Here is a 12,325-nt window from a genome sequence, read left to right as displayed (position 1 = left end):
GCCAAGGAGGTGGGCAGTGGACCAAGGGCAGTATTCCCACTGTGGAGGAGGGGCAAGAGGCTGCAGAGGAGATAGTGGTGAGGGCCTGGGACTGGGGGACAGGGCATGAACATGGCTCATGGCTGACCCCCTCTTGCGTTAGCGTGAAGACAGGAGAAGAGAGGTGCCCTGGGTGAGGGAGGGTGAGAGTGAGGTGTGATTTGGGCAACCACAAGAGGTGGCCCGTGATTGATTACTTGGTGAGGGCCCAAGGCACTCGGACAAGGGTGGGAGCAGGGCAAGGTGCCATGGGGGAGCTGCAGAGGGACCAGGGCACGTGGAGTCCAGCACCTGTGCCCTGGAGAGTGGAGGAATCCAGAGGGTGAGGTTCAGGATGCAGGAGTGGGGAGGGGCCGTGTTGGGGGAAAGGCCCCCCTTGGACGAGGGCCAAGAGCAGGTGCCTGCATGGGGGCAGAGGTAGGAGGGTGGGTGTCAAGTGGGGGACAGGTCCTCCCCCAGGGCTGGGCACTGTGCTCAAAGCCCAAGGATCATTGGCAGGAGAGCTCCCCCTGGTGATGAAAATAGGGCAGGGAGGGTGGAGGGAAGTGCTCCTGAGCAAAAGTCACCCTAGGGGGTGGAAAAGAAAGGCTAGTGAAAGCTGAGGGGAGGTCGGAGCCTTGCAGGTGACTGATCCTTGCAGGAAAAGACCCATGAGGGGAAGAGAGGGACTTGTGGTGGGAAAGGGGATATGGTGGTGGGGACTCCCTAGGAAGGGATCAGAGAACTGTAGAGAGGAGGGGGCAGCAGGGAGGGGAGGGCAAATCCCGACAGGGCACAGAGATGGCAGGAGAAGAGGTAAGAAAACAGTTGTGGAACACCAATACAGCAGAAAATTTGAGTTCACATTAGTGGGGAGGCGGGATGTGAAGAGGGAAGTGGGTAGTGGAGACCACAGATACTGCAGGAAGAGTCCTTTGGCCACAAAGACACCAGACTTTAATTTCTGTCTATGAAAATAATCAATAAACAGTCTGTTATAATAATAGAATGCAATTTTATTTGTGCTAAACTGACTAGCCTATAAACCAGCTACTCAGATAACTCTGAGAAGCTGCCCCAGAGATGCAGTTTTCAGCACAGTTTTTTTTTGTTGCTGTTGGTTTATTTTGTTGTTTTTTATTTTGGTTTTGGGTTTTTTTTGTTTGTTTGTTTGTTTTTCTTTTTTAGGCACACCAAAATCTTAGTTCCCAGACCAGAGACTGAACCCGGGCCAATAGCAATGAAAATAAAATCTGTCACTGTTTCCACCTTTTCCCCTTCAATTGGCCATAAACTGGTGGGACCAAATGCCATGATCTTAGTTTTATGAATGTTGAGTTTTAAGCCAGATTTTCCACTCTCCTCTTTCTCCTTCATCAAGAGGCTCTTTAGTTCCTCTTCACTTTTTGCCATGAGGGTGGTATTATCTTCATATCTGAGATTGTTGATATTTCTTTTGGCAACCTTGATTCCACCTTTTGATTCATTGAGCCCGGCATTTAGCATGATGTACTCTGCACAGAGGGCCTCCCTGGTAGCTCAGCTGCTAGAGAATCCTCTTGCAATGCAAGAGGACCTGGGTCTCTTTCCTTCCTGGGTGGGGAAGATCCCCTGGAGAAGGCATAGGCTACCCGCTCCAGTATTCTTGGGCTCCCCTTGTGGCTCAGATGGTAAAGAATCCGTCTGCAATGTGGGAGACCTGGGTTTGATTCCTAGGTTGGGAGGATCCCCTGGAGGAGGGCATGGCAACCTACTCTAATATTCTTGCCTGGAGAATTCCCCATGGAGAGGGGAGCCTGGTGGGCTACAGTCCCTGGGATTGCAAAGAGTTGGATAGGACTGAGCAACTCAGCACAGCACAGCACAGCACTCTGCAGAGAAGTTAAATAAGCAGCATGACAATACACAGCCTTTACATACTCCTTTCCCAATTTGGAGCCAATGCATTGTTCCATGTCCAGTTCTAACTGTTGCTTCTTGACCTGCATACAGGTTTCTCAGGTTATAGGTAAGGCGGTCTGGAATTCCCATCTTTTTAAGAATTTTCCACACTATGTTGAGATCTGCACAGTCAAAGGCTTTAGCATAGTCAGTGAAGCAGAAGTGGATGGTTTTCTGCTTTTTTGTTAAAAGTAGACAGAAGACCTAAATAGACATTTGTCCAAAGACAAACAGATGGCCAACAAACACATGAAAAGATGCTCAACATCACTAATTATTCAGTTCAGTTCAGTTGCTCAGTCATGTCCAACTCTTTGTGACCCCATGACTCGCAGCACGCCAGGTCTCCCTGTCTACCACCAACTCCCAGAGTTCACCCAAACTCATGTGCATTGAGTTAGTGATGCCATCCAGCCATCTCATCCTCTGTCGTCCCCTTCTCCTCCTGCCCTCAATCCCTCCCAGCATCAGAGCCTTTTCCAATGAGTCAACTCTTCGCATTAGATGGCCAAAGTATTGGAGTTTCAGCCTCAGCATCACTCCTTCCAATGAACGCCCAGGACTGGTCTCATTTAGGATGGACTGGTTGGATCTCCTTGCAGAAATGCAAATCAAAACTACAATGAAGTATCACCTCACACTGATCAAAATAGCCATCATCAAAAAATTTATGAACAATAAATGCTGGAGAGGGTGTGGAGAAAGGAAACTCTCCTACATTGTTGATGGGGATGTAAATTGATACAGCCACAATGGAGAACAGCATGAAGGTTCCTTAAGAAACTAAAGATAGGGTTACCATGTGAGTACCAGTCATTTCAGTTGTGTCCAAGTCTTTGCAACCCTAGGGACTCCACCAGGCTCCTCTTGCCCATGGAGATTCTCCAGGCAAGAATACTGGAGTGGGTTGCCATGCCCTCCTCGAGGGGATCTTTCTGACCCAGGGATCGAACCTGTGTCTCTTAAACATCCTGCATTAGCAGGTGGGTTTTTTTTTTTTTTTTAAAAACACTAGTGCCACCTGGGAAGCCCAGGACATGTATTAAGTTAACCTCAAAAATGCATTCCAATATACATCATGTGCAGAAAATTACTGTTTGATTCCACTTAAATGAGGTACCTAGAATAGTCAAATTCATAGAGTTAGAAAGTACATTGGTAGATGCCAGGGGCTAGTGGGTGGAAAGGTGGAGAAGAGGAATGGGGAGTTACTATTTAATGGGGACAGAGCTTCAGTTTAGGAAGGTGAAAATTTCAGGAGATGGATAATGGTGAGAGTAGCGCAACAGTGTGAATGTAGCTAATGTCCCTGAACTGTGCCGTTAAATATGGTTACAATGGGATGTTTACATTATGTGACTTCCGTCATATTAAAAAAATACTTTAAAAAGCGGAGACTAGGATAGCAAACTGGCCTAGTAATTATTTTCACCACCTACATGCAGGAAAAAAGCAGGTTTGCTTTAATAACTCCTGATTGACACATTACCAATTTTTATCTTTCCTTAATAAACCACAATGGTAAACATACAAAAAATAATATATATATATATGTATAAATGAATCACTTTGCTGTACAGCAGAAATCAACACAACATTGTAAATCAACTGTACTTCAGTAAAACAAAATTAAAATGTATAAAAATTCTTATCTTTCCTAAGTCATCATCTTAAATCCACACTGTCAAAGTATCTTCTGTAGCCTCTGAGATGCAGGAGCTCCTGGAAGGCCCCTGTCCTGAGGAAAGGGAAGCTGGAGACTGAGTTGGTCCCCAACTACATGATGCTCCCAGCAGGGGAGCAGCACAAAGATGATGATGAAAGCATCATTCTTTGAATAGGTTGATACAGAGCCCTTGTTTGAGTTTCCTGAGCCATACAGAAAATTCCCATTGGCTATCTATTTTACATATGGTAATGTAAGTGTCCATGTTACTCTTTCCATACATCTCACCCTCTTCTCCCTTCTCCCCATGTTCATATGTCTATTCTTTATGTCTGTTTCTCCACTGCTGCCCTGTAAATAAATTCTTCAGTACCATTTTTCTACATTCCATATATATTCGTTAGGATATGATATTTCTCTTTCTTTTTGACTTACTTCACTCTGTTAAGTTCCCTTTTTAAACAGTGATCAGAATCATTTATCTAATGTAGGGGAAGGAACCCAGATATCTGGTACCCAAAACACAGGTACAAAGATTTTCTTTTGTCTTGAAGTTTATTCCTCAACACTTCCTAGGGAACAAACCCAGCAGCCATAGTTGAGACTTGCTCTTGACTTGATGCAGCATAAAAATTTCTCATTTTTTCGGAAACAAATATAGGAAGGTCCTTTGCTGCAGTCAGACCATGTGTCTTCTGAGTTAGCAAGCAAATGCATTTAGAAGGTCTGAGGTATGCAAGGTCCAAAATTGAAATCTGAGAAACAGTGTTAGAACTTAAGCAAGGCAGGATTTTTAGAGACTATGCAAATGAAAATCTAAGTGAAACATATAAAAATTCAGTTCTATTATTTTCAACTGGTAATTGATGGCAACATTCCCTGGTAAGGATGGGTAAGTGGTGTTATCTCCAGGTCCAAAATATCCCAGCTACTTAAAGTAGGTCCCCCAAGAGGAGAAAGACACACAGTTCTGCAGTCTCTGGAATTCTTTTTGCCCCCTCCCCTTTTTTTTAAAAGAAAATATTAGTGTCACTTGCATACCACTGGCTGAAGGGGTTTTCATCCAAATGAGAAACTCTACCCCTTATCTCTAGAGGGACAGGTACCAGGTTCCCATAAGCAGCAACTCCCATGTCCTGCAACATGTGGTCTCTAACCCTGGTGTGAAGGATAAGCTGGCACAGAGCCCTGACCACTGGTGTCCAGGCTAGATGACGTCTCATGGTATGCAATTGTGTGTCAAAGCTTTCAGGTTAGGGGCACTGGTCTGGTGACTACAGCTTCTGTGAGAAGTCACATCCACCTCAAAAACCTCATGAATAGCTTTTCGGAAACAATGGAAGTTATTAAACTTTTTCATTCAAAACTTTCTTCCCTATGAATGCAAACCAGTGCCAAAAATGTAGTCACTTCCTTTAAATACAGGACAGTTGTGTTATTCAGCTTGATGATGGCCTTGGATTCTTTGCGGTAAGCACTTCCACTTCTATCTTCCTTTAAGCCAAACATACAACACACATCAATTACAATATCAATCACGTCACAGCAAAGTTCCTACGACTGCATATCCACAGGAGAACTGTTTGTTGCAATGTAGATTTTGCTGACAACATCAAAGAGAAAAGCTTTTTCAATACCTGAATTTGATATAAAGATATTTAATAGGTATTCCAAGGTCAGTAGCTGTGGGATAAGTTTCTGCAGCACCTTACTAAAGGCTGGAAATATTGAATGGTCATAAATACTAGTGAAATAAAAGCTAAGATGGAGTTTTTCTAGCCCAGCATCTGCAAGGTCATCATTGGGCCTTTGAGGAATGTCCCTGTGTTTACATTTTGTAATCATCAGACAGACCATCAACTTTGTGAATAAAAACCTCAAAATTCATGTCTAGGTTAACTCTGTAGGCTTTAGAAACAGTAAAGTTTTGTTAAAGCCTCCATGTAGTCATCCTGTGCATGAGTGACATATATCAATGTTCCTGTCCCCCTGAAGATCATCTCAAACCAAAGCTGGGTCCAAAAAGTCCATTTGCCCAGGAAAACCCCCTATTTGGAAATTCACAAAGGAGCTATTAGAAATGTCATCTTTGTAATTCTTGATGGTCCTTTCCAAAAAGAGGGTCTGGTTGGGTGACATTTTATGAAACACCACCTTCTGAAAACAGGACGTGCCCGTTGCTCCGGAGGCCCATGAGTAGAATCCTTGACTTGGAGCTGTCAGCGCCCCACTCGGGCCACAACATCCGCCAGCCTCCGCCCCAAATCCGCCGCCAGAGGCAGCCAGGCGGCAGCCTCCCCTTCCTCCTGCTTCATGCCATAGTCAAGACCTTTGAGAACGAATTTGCAGGGAGGTACTTGCCCGTGCGGGCCGTCTCCTCCGCCCAGTACTGCAGGGAGATGGTGCTGGAGCTGCAGCTGCCTGCTCCCTGACAGGCCAAGCCAGACCACTGCCTCCCCAGTCTGCTGCTGCCGGTAGGCAGATTTATTACCATCTGAGTCAATATAAATTTAGATGAAATCATACAGATATGTTGAGGGATAATTTTCTAAAATGTTATATTATTAATATAAACAGAAAAGTGCCATAAACTGCTTTGCTTGGATAGACTAACTTCTCCCCAGCAGACCACAGAGCTGGGGTGTAGACAAGTGAACCCCGCGTGTTCCCACCCTCCCCCTGCAGTTCCCCTGAGGCAGAGACCTCCTCTCTAGTCTCCCCTCTAGGGCCTGACCCAGGGCCTGACTCAGGGGCTCAATCAACACTCCCTGAAACACTACCCTTGAGAAGCGGCCTCTTGTGTCCTAGTCAAGACAGTGACTTCCTCTAGTAGGCACCCCCAAATACTGAATCTTACGGAACTTTTGATTTGCTCTAAGAGCAGGACGGTGAAGGTGGCAAGTGGAAATGTTGGCTTCTTTGCTGACAAAACCATGGAGCCGGCAGCACTTGTGCTCTTTCACAGAAGGCCACCAGAGGACAGAGTATGGCTGCTTATGACAAACACTCAGTCCCGCCCCCCACCGCCCCATGCTCCCCGCCCGCCCCCCATTCAAAAATTGTTTTTTCCCAAGTTAGCCTTAATCGGAACATGTTTGAACTTGGAGGATTTCTTTAAGGTACATTGATTTGCTTTTCTTCTTTCATCTCACTTGGAAGCTAATAAAAGTCCACTACAAGTAACAAGTATAAGTTGTCATAAGTTGTCCCTGTGACACATGGATGGTAAAATTATGTGTCCAGTTCTCAATCTGTGTGTAGCCTCTGTCCATCCTCTCTCTCTCTATCCATCCATAAACATCTATCTGTGTAACAGTCTATGTAATGTACTAGAGGTGCTTTTCAATCATGTTACCACAGATTTGTGACATGAGTCTTTGTGTACTAAATGTTCTGCTCAGAAGACAGTGGGAATGCCCCTGACGCCATGTGAAGGGGGCAGTCTGTCTCAATGTGAGTCGTCCAAAGTGGAAGATCCGCTCAGTGTAGTCAAGGTCAAGCCCATACTGTCTCCTGTCCCCAAAGCATTGAGTCTGCCTTCCTGGGGGAACTTTGCTAAAGTCCTTCATATTCTAAGAAACATCAGGGTGCAAATATGAGGAACATTTACAATAACTTTGGGAGAGAGATAAAGCGATGGTTTTAATTACCTGCTACTGTGACAACTGTTGGAGAAGACTCTTGAGAGTCCCTTGGACTGCAAGGAGATCCAACCAGTCCATTCTGAGGGAGATCAGCCCTGAGATTTCTTTGGAAGGAATGATGCTAAAGCTGAAACTCCAGTACTTTGGCCACCTCATGTGAAGAGTTGATTCATTGGAAAAGACTCTGAGGCTGGGAGGGATTGAGGGCAGGAGGAGAAGGGGATGACAGAGGATGAGATGGCTGGATGGCATCACTGACTCAAAGGAAGTGAGTCTGAGTGAACTCCAGGAGTTGGTGATGGATAGGCAGGCCTGGCGTGCTGCGATTCATGGGGTCGCAAAGAGTCGGACACGATTGAGTGACTGAACTGAACTGAACTGAACTGATGACAACAACAACCTTCACTGTATTCCATTACAATCGCTACTTAGCCATGTGGGAGCAGAGTCTATACATTGGTTTCGAGTGAATTACAGACTCTCAGCGCAAAGCATCAGCCAAACTGGACAAAGCATGAGCCAATACTGCTGAATGAATACATTTGGGATCAGGACCAGACAGATTCGAGAATGTATTTGAAACTGGAACTCTTCTGGAGCCATCCTGACAGGAAGTAATCATAAATTGGCTGCTACCTCACCTGCCAGGCCCTGGACACTGACAACCTTCCCATATCATCCCTCAGCCAGGACCCCCTGATCACAGGTATTTCCCACATGAAATCTCACCATCAGTTCTAACTTCTTGTGCTCACTTTAGCCTCCTTGATTGTCCTAATGTGTGTTCACCACTCTAGGGATCCAGGGACACCTCTGATTCCCCTGGGGAACTAATAAGAGATGGCAAGAGTGATGTCGACATTCTAGGAATCAGCAAACTAAAATGGACTGGAATGGGTGAATTTAACTCAGACGACTATTATATCTACTGCTGTGGGCAGGAATCCCTCAGAAGAAATGGAGTAGCCATCATGGCCAACAAAAGAGTCCAAAATGCAGTACTTGCATGCAATCTCAAAAACGATAGAATGATCTCTGTTCGTTTCCAAGGCAAACCATTCAATATCACCGTAATGCAAGTCTATGCCCCAACCAGTAATGATGAAGAAGCTGAAGTTGAACGGTTCTATGAAGACCTACAAGACCTTGTAGAACTAACACCAAAAAAGATGTCCTTTTCATTATAGGGGACTGGAATGCAAAAGTAGGAAGTCAAGAAACACCTGGAGTAAAAGGCAAATTTGGCCTTGGAATGCGGAATGAAGCAGGGCAAAGACTAACAGAGTTTTGCCAAGAAAATGCACTGGTCATAGCAAACACCCTCTTCCAACAATACAAGAGAAGACTCTACACATGGACATCACCAGATGGTCAACACCGAAATCAGATTGATTATATTGTTTGCAGCCAAAGATGGAGAAGCTCTATACAGTCAGCAAAAACAAGACTGGGAGCTGACTATGGCTCAGATCATGAACTTCTTATTGCCAAATTCAGACTTAAATTGAAGAAAGTAGGGGAAACTGCTAGACCATTCAGGTATGACCTAAATCAAATCCCTTATGATTATACAGTGGAAGTGAGAAATAGATTGAAGGGTCTAGATCTGATAGAGTGCCTGATGAACTATGGAATGAGGTTCATAACATTGTACAGGAGACAGGGATCAAGACCATCCCCATGGAAAAGAAATGCACAAAGCAAAATGGCTGTCTGGGGAGGCCTTAATAATAGCTGTGAAAAGAAGAGAAGCGAAAAGCATGGGAGAAAAGGAAAGATATAAGCATCTGAATGCAGACTTCCAAAGAATAGCAAGAAGAGATAAGAAAGCCTTCTTCAGAGATCAATGCAAAGAAATAGAGGAAAACAAAAGAATGGGAAAAACTAGAGAACTCTCAAGGAAATTAGAGATACCAAGGGAACATTTCATGGAAATAAAGGACAGAAATGGTATGGACCTAACAGAAGGAGAAGATATTAAGAAGTGGTGGCAAGAATACACAGAAGAACTGTACAAAAAAGATCTTCACAACCCGGAAAACCACGATGGTGTCATCACTCATCTAGAGCCAGATATCCTGGAATGTGAAATCAAGTGGGCCTTAGAAAGCATCACTACGAACAAAGCTAGTGCAGCTGATGGAATTCCAGTGGAGCTATTTCAAATCCTGAAAGATGATGCTGTGAAAGTGCTGCACTCACTATGCCAGCAAATTTGGAAAACTCAGCAGTGGCCACAGGACTGGAAAAGGTCAGTTTTCGTTCCAATCCCAAAGAAAGGCATGTCAAACAATGCTCAAACTACTGTATAATTGTACTTATCTCACATGCTAGTAAAGTAATGCTCAAAATTCTCCAAGGCAGGATTCAAAAATATGTGAACCATGAACTTCCCTGATGTTCAAGCTGGTTTTAGAAAAGGCAGAGGAACCAGAGATCAAATTGCCAACATCCGCTGGATCATCAAAAAAGCAAGAGAGTTCCAGAAAAACATCTATTTCTGCTTTATTGACTATGCCAAAGCTTTTGACTGTGTGGATCACAATAAACTGTGGAAAATTCAGAGAGATGGGAATACCAGATCACCTGACCTGCCCCTTGAGAAACCTGTATGCAGGTCAGGAAGCAACAGTTAGAACTGAACATGGAACAACAGACTGGTTCCAAATAGGAAAAGGAGTGCGTCAAGGCTGTATATTGTCACCCTGCTTATTTAACTTCTATGCAGAGTACATCATGAGAAACGTTGGGCTAGAAGAAACACAAGCTGGAATCAAGAGTGCCAGGAGAAATAACAATAAGCTCAGATATGCAGATGACACCACCCTTATGGCAGAAAGTGAAGAGGAGCTAAAAAGCCTCTTGATGAAAGTGAAAGAGGAGAGTGAAAAAGTTGGCTTAAAGCTCTACATTCAGAAACGAAGATCATGGCATCCGGTCCCATCACTTCATGGGAAATAAATGGGGAAACAGTGGAAACAGTGTCAGACTTTATTTTGGGGGGCTCCAAAATCACTGCAGATGGTGACTGCAGCCATGAAATTAAAAGATGCTTACTCCATGGAAGGAAAGTTATGACCTACCTAGATAGCATATTCAAAAGCAGAGACATTACTTTGCCAACTAAGATCTGCCTAGTCAAGGCTATGGCTTTTCCAGGGGTCATGTGTGAATGTGACAGTTGGACTGTGAAGAAAGCTGAGCGCCGAAGAATTGATGCTTTTGAACTGTGGTGTTGGAGAAGACTCTTGAGAGTCCCTTGGACTGAAAGGAGATCCAACCAGTCCATCTTAAAGGAGATCAGTCCTGGATACTCATTGGAAGGAATGATGTTGAAGCTGAAACTCCAATACTTTGGCCACCTGATGTGAAGACCTGACTCATTGGAAAAGACCCTGATGCTGGGAAAGATTGAGGACAGAGGAGAAGGGGACGACCAAGGATGAGATGGCTGGATGGCATCACTGACTCAATGGACATGAGTTTGGGTAAACTCCAGGAGTTGGTCATGGACAGGGAGGCCTGGCATGCTGAGGTTCATGGGGTCTCAAAGAGTCGGACACGACTGAGCGACTGAACTGAACTGAACTGATGCAGCTAAAGTTTAAGGATGAGACAATTAACAAGGCAAGAATTACATGGACAAGTAAAGCTCTGCATGACTTAACTTGATGGTGTTGTTTTCCTGGAGCAACGAATGGTAAACTTGTGGCATAAAAGAGATTATGTTTTTTCCTTTGAAATGAGTGTGCTTGGTGAACATTAGCTTTACTCTGATGATGCTGTAAAAGATCTGATACACTGCAAGACGAACAGAAGTAAGTATATCATGTTAGACTAGGGCACAGAATGGCATGTTACTTCTACAATCTGCTATTATCCACTTGTGTTACAGTAACTTAGGAAAACCTGGTGTGAATATTGGCCTCTCAAAATTCTCATGCTTAGATGAAATTCAAAAGATCGTGTTCTTATCTTAACATAGGCCTTGCACAAACATTGCCATGTTGTATTTCTTATTGCAAATATAAGCTGCTTTTTTAAAGAAAATCAAAAGGCTTACGGTCATATTTCAAAATGCAAATTATTTTTCTAAAAAAAATCTTCTAAGATGACATAGGAAGTACACATCAAGCACTTATGCTGCATTCCAAAGTATTATGTCCCAAGGAAAATAACTTGTGTGAGCTGAACTAGCCTCTCTTTCATGGAATAGAATGTTTACTTCAAAAAATGAATGACGCTGTAAGATCTACAAAACTTAGTGAAGCATTGTATTAGTTTTAAAAAATCTTATATTAGTATAAAAGACAGTCAATGTGCAAAATAAGCTTATGGATTTTAGTGTAATAGAATAGGAAATATTCAATAATATCATTTCAGGTCCACTTTGAAAATACCCTTTGAGCTTTTTACCTCCTGCAGCCAAGAAAGCAACATGGGTCACCAGCAGCTCCACTGGAGCCATCCGAGAAAATTCGGCCAGGGTTCTTGCTCTTGCCCAGTCTCCTCAAACCAGCGAGGTCTGATCCGGAAATGTGCCTGATCCGGAAATGTGCCGCCAATTTAAAAAAAAAAAAAGAAGAGAAAAATAAAGAAAATAACCTTTGAGAAACTACCACTTTTGTAGCTTTCGTTTTGGATCAAAGACGAACTTAGATAATTATCTGAAAAGTCATTTAAATACTATTACGTATGTGTGGGCCTTTTGTTTTCATAGATTTCAGCCAGAATAATGGATTTAACATAGAAGCAAACAAACATCCAGTGATCTTCTAATGAGAGTGGCAAGGAGAGACTTGCAAAAATATAAAAATGTAAAAAGCTCGACTGTTCCCACTGTAGTGTTTATTTGGGGAAATAATTATATTCCATGTTAACTGTGTGTTATTAATATTATTCTAAATAAATGAATAAGCAAATTGTAACTCTATTATTTCTACTATGGATAATATCGATAGAAGTAACTATAAACAAAATTACCCTTGGGGTCCTCACTAATTTGTTGGAGTGTATAAATATTCTGACCAAAAACGTTTTGAAAATCGCTGACTAC

General features: G+C 43.4%; 1 pseudogene; it reads right to left on the bottom strand.

The window, feature by feature from the left end:
• Window positions 4,845–6,119, bottom strand: LOC102169473 (annotated as a pseudogene).

This window comes from Capra hircus, chromosome 23, assembly GCF_001704415.2.
Source record: "Capra hircus breed San Clemente chromosome 23, ASM170441v1, whole genome shotgun sequence".
Classification (NCBI taxonomy): domain Eukaryota; kingdom Metazoa; phylum Chordata; class Mammalia; order Artiodactyla; family Bovidae; genus Capra; species Capra hircus.
Note: the sequence above shows the minus strand (reverse complement) of the source record. Positions and strands in the feature narration are given on the sequence as shown.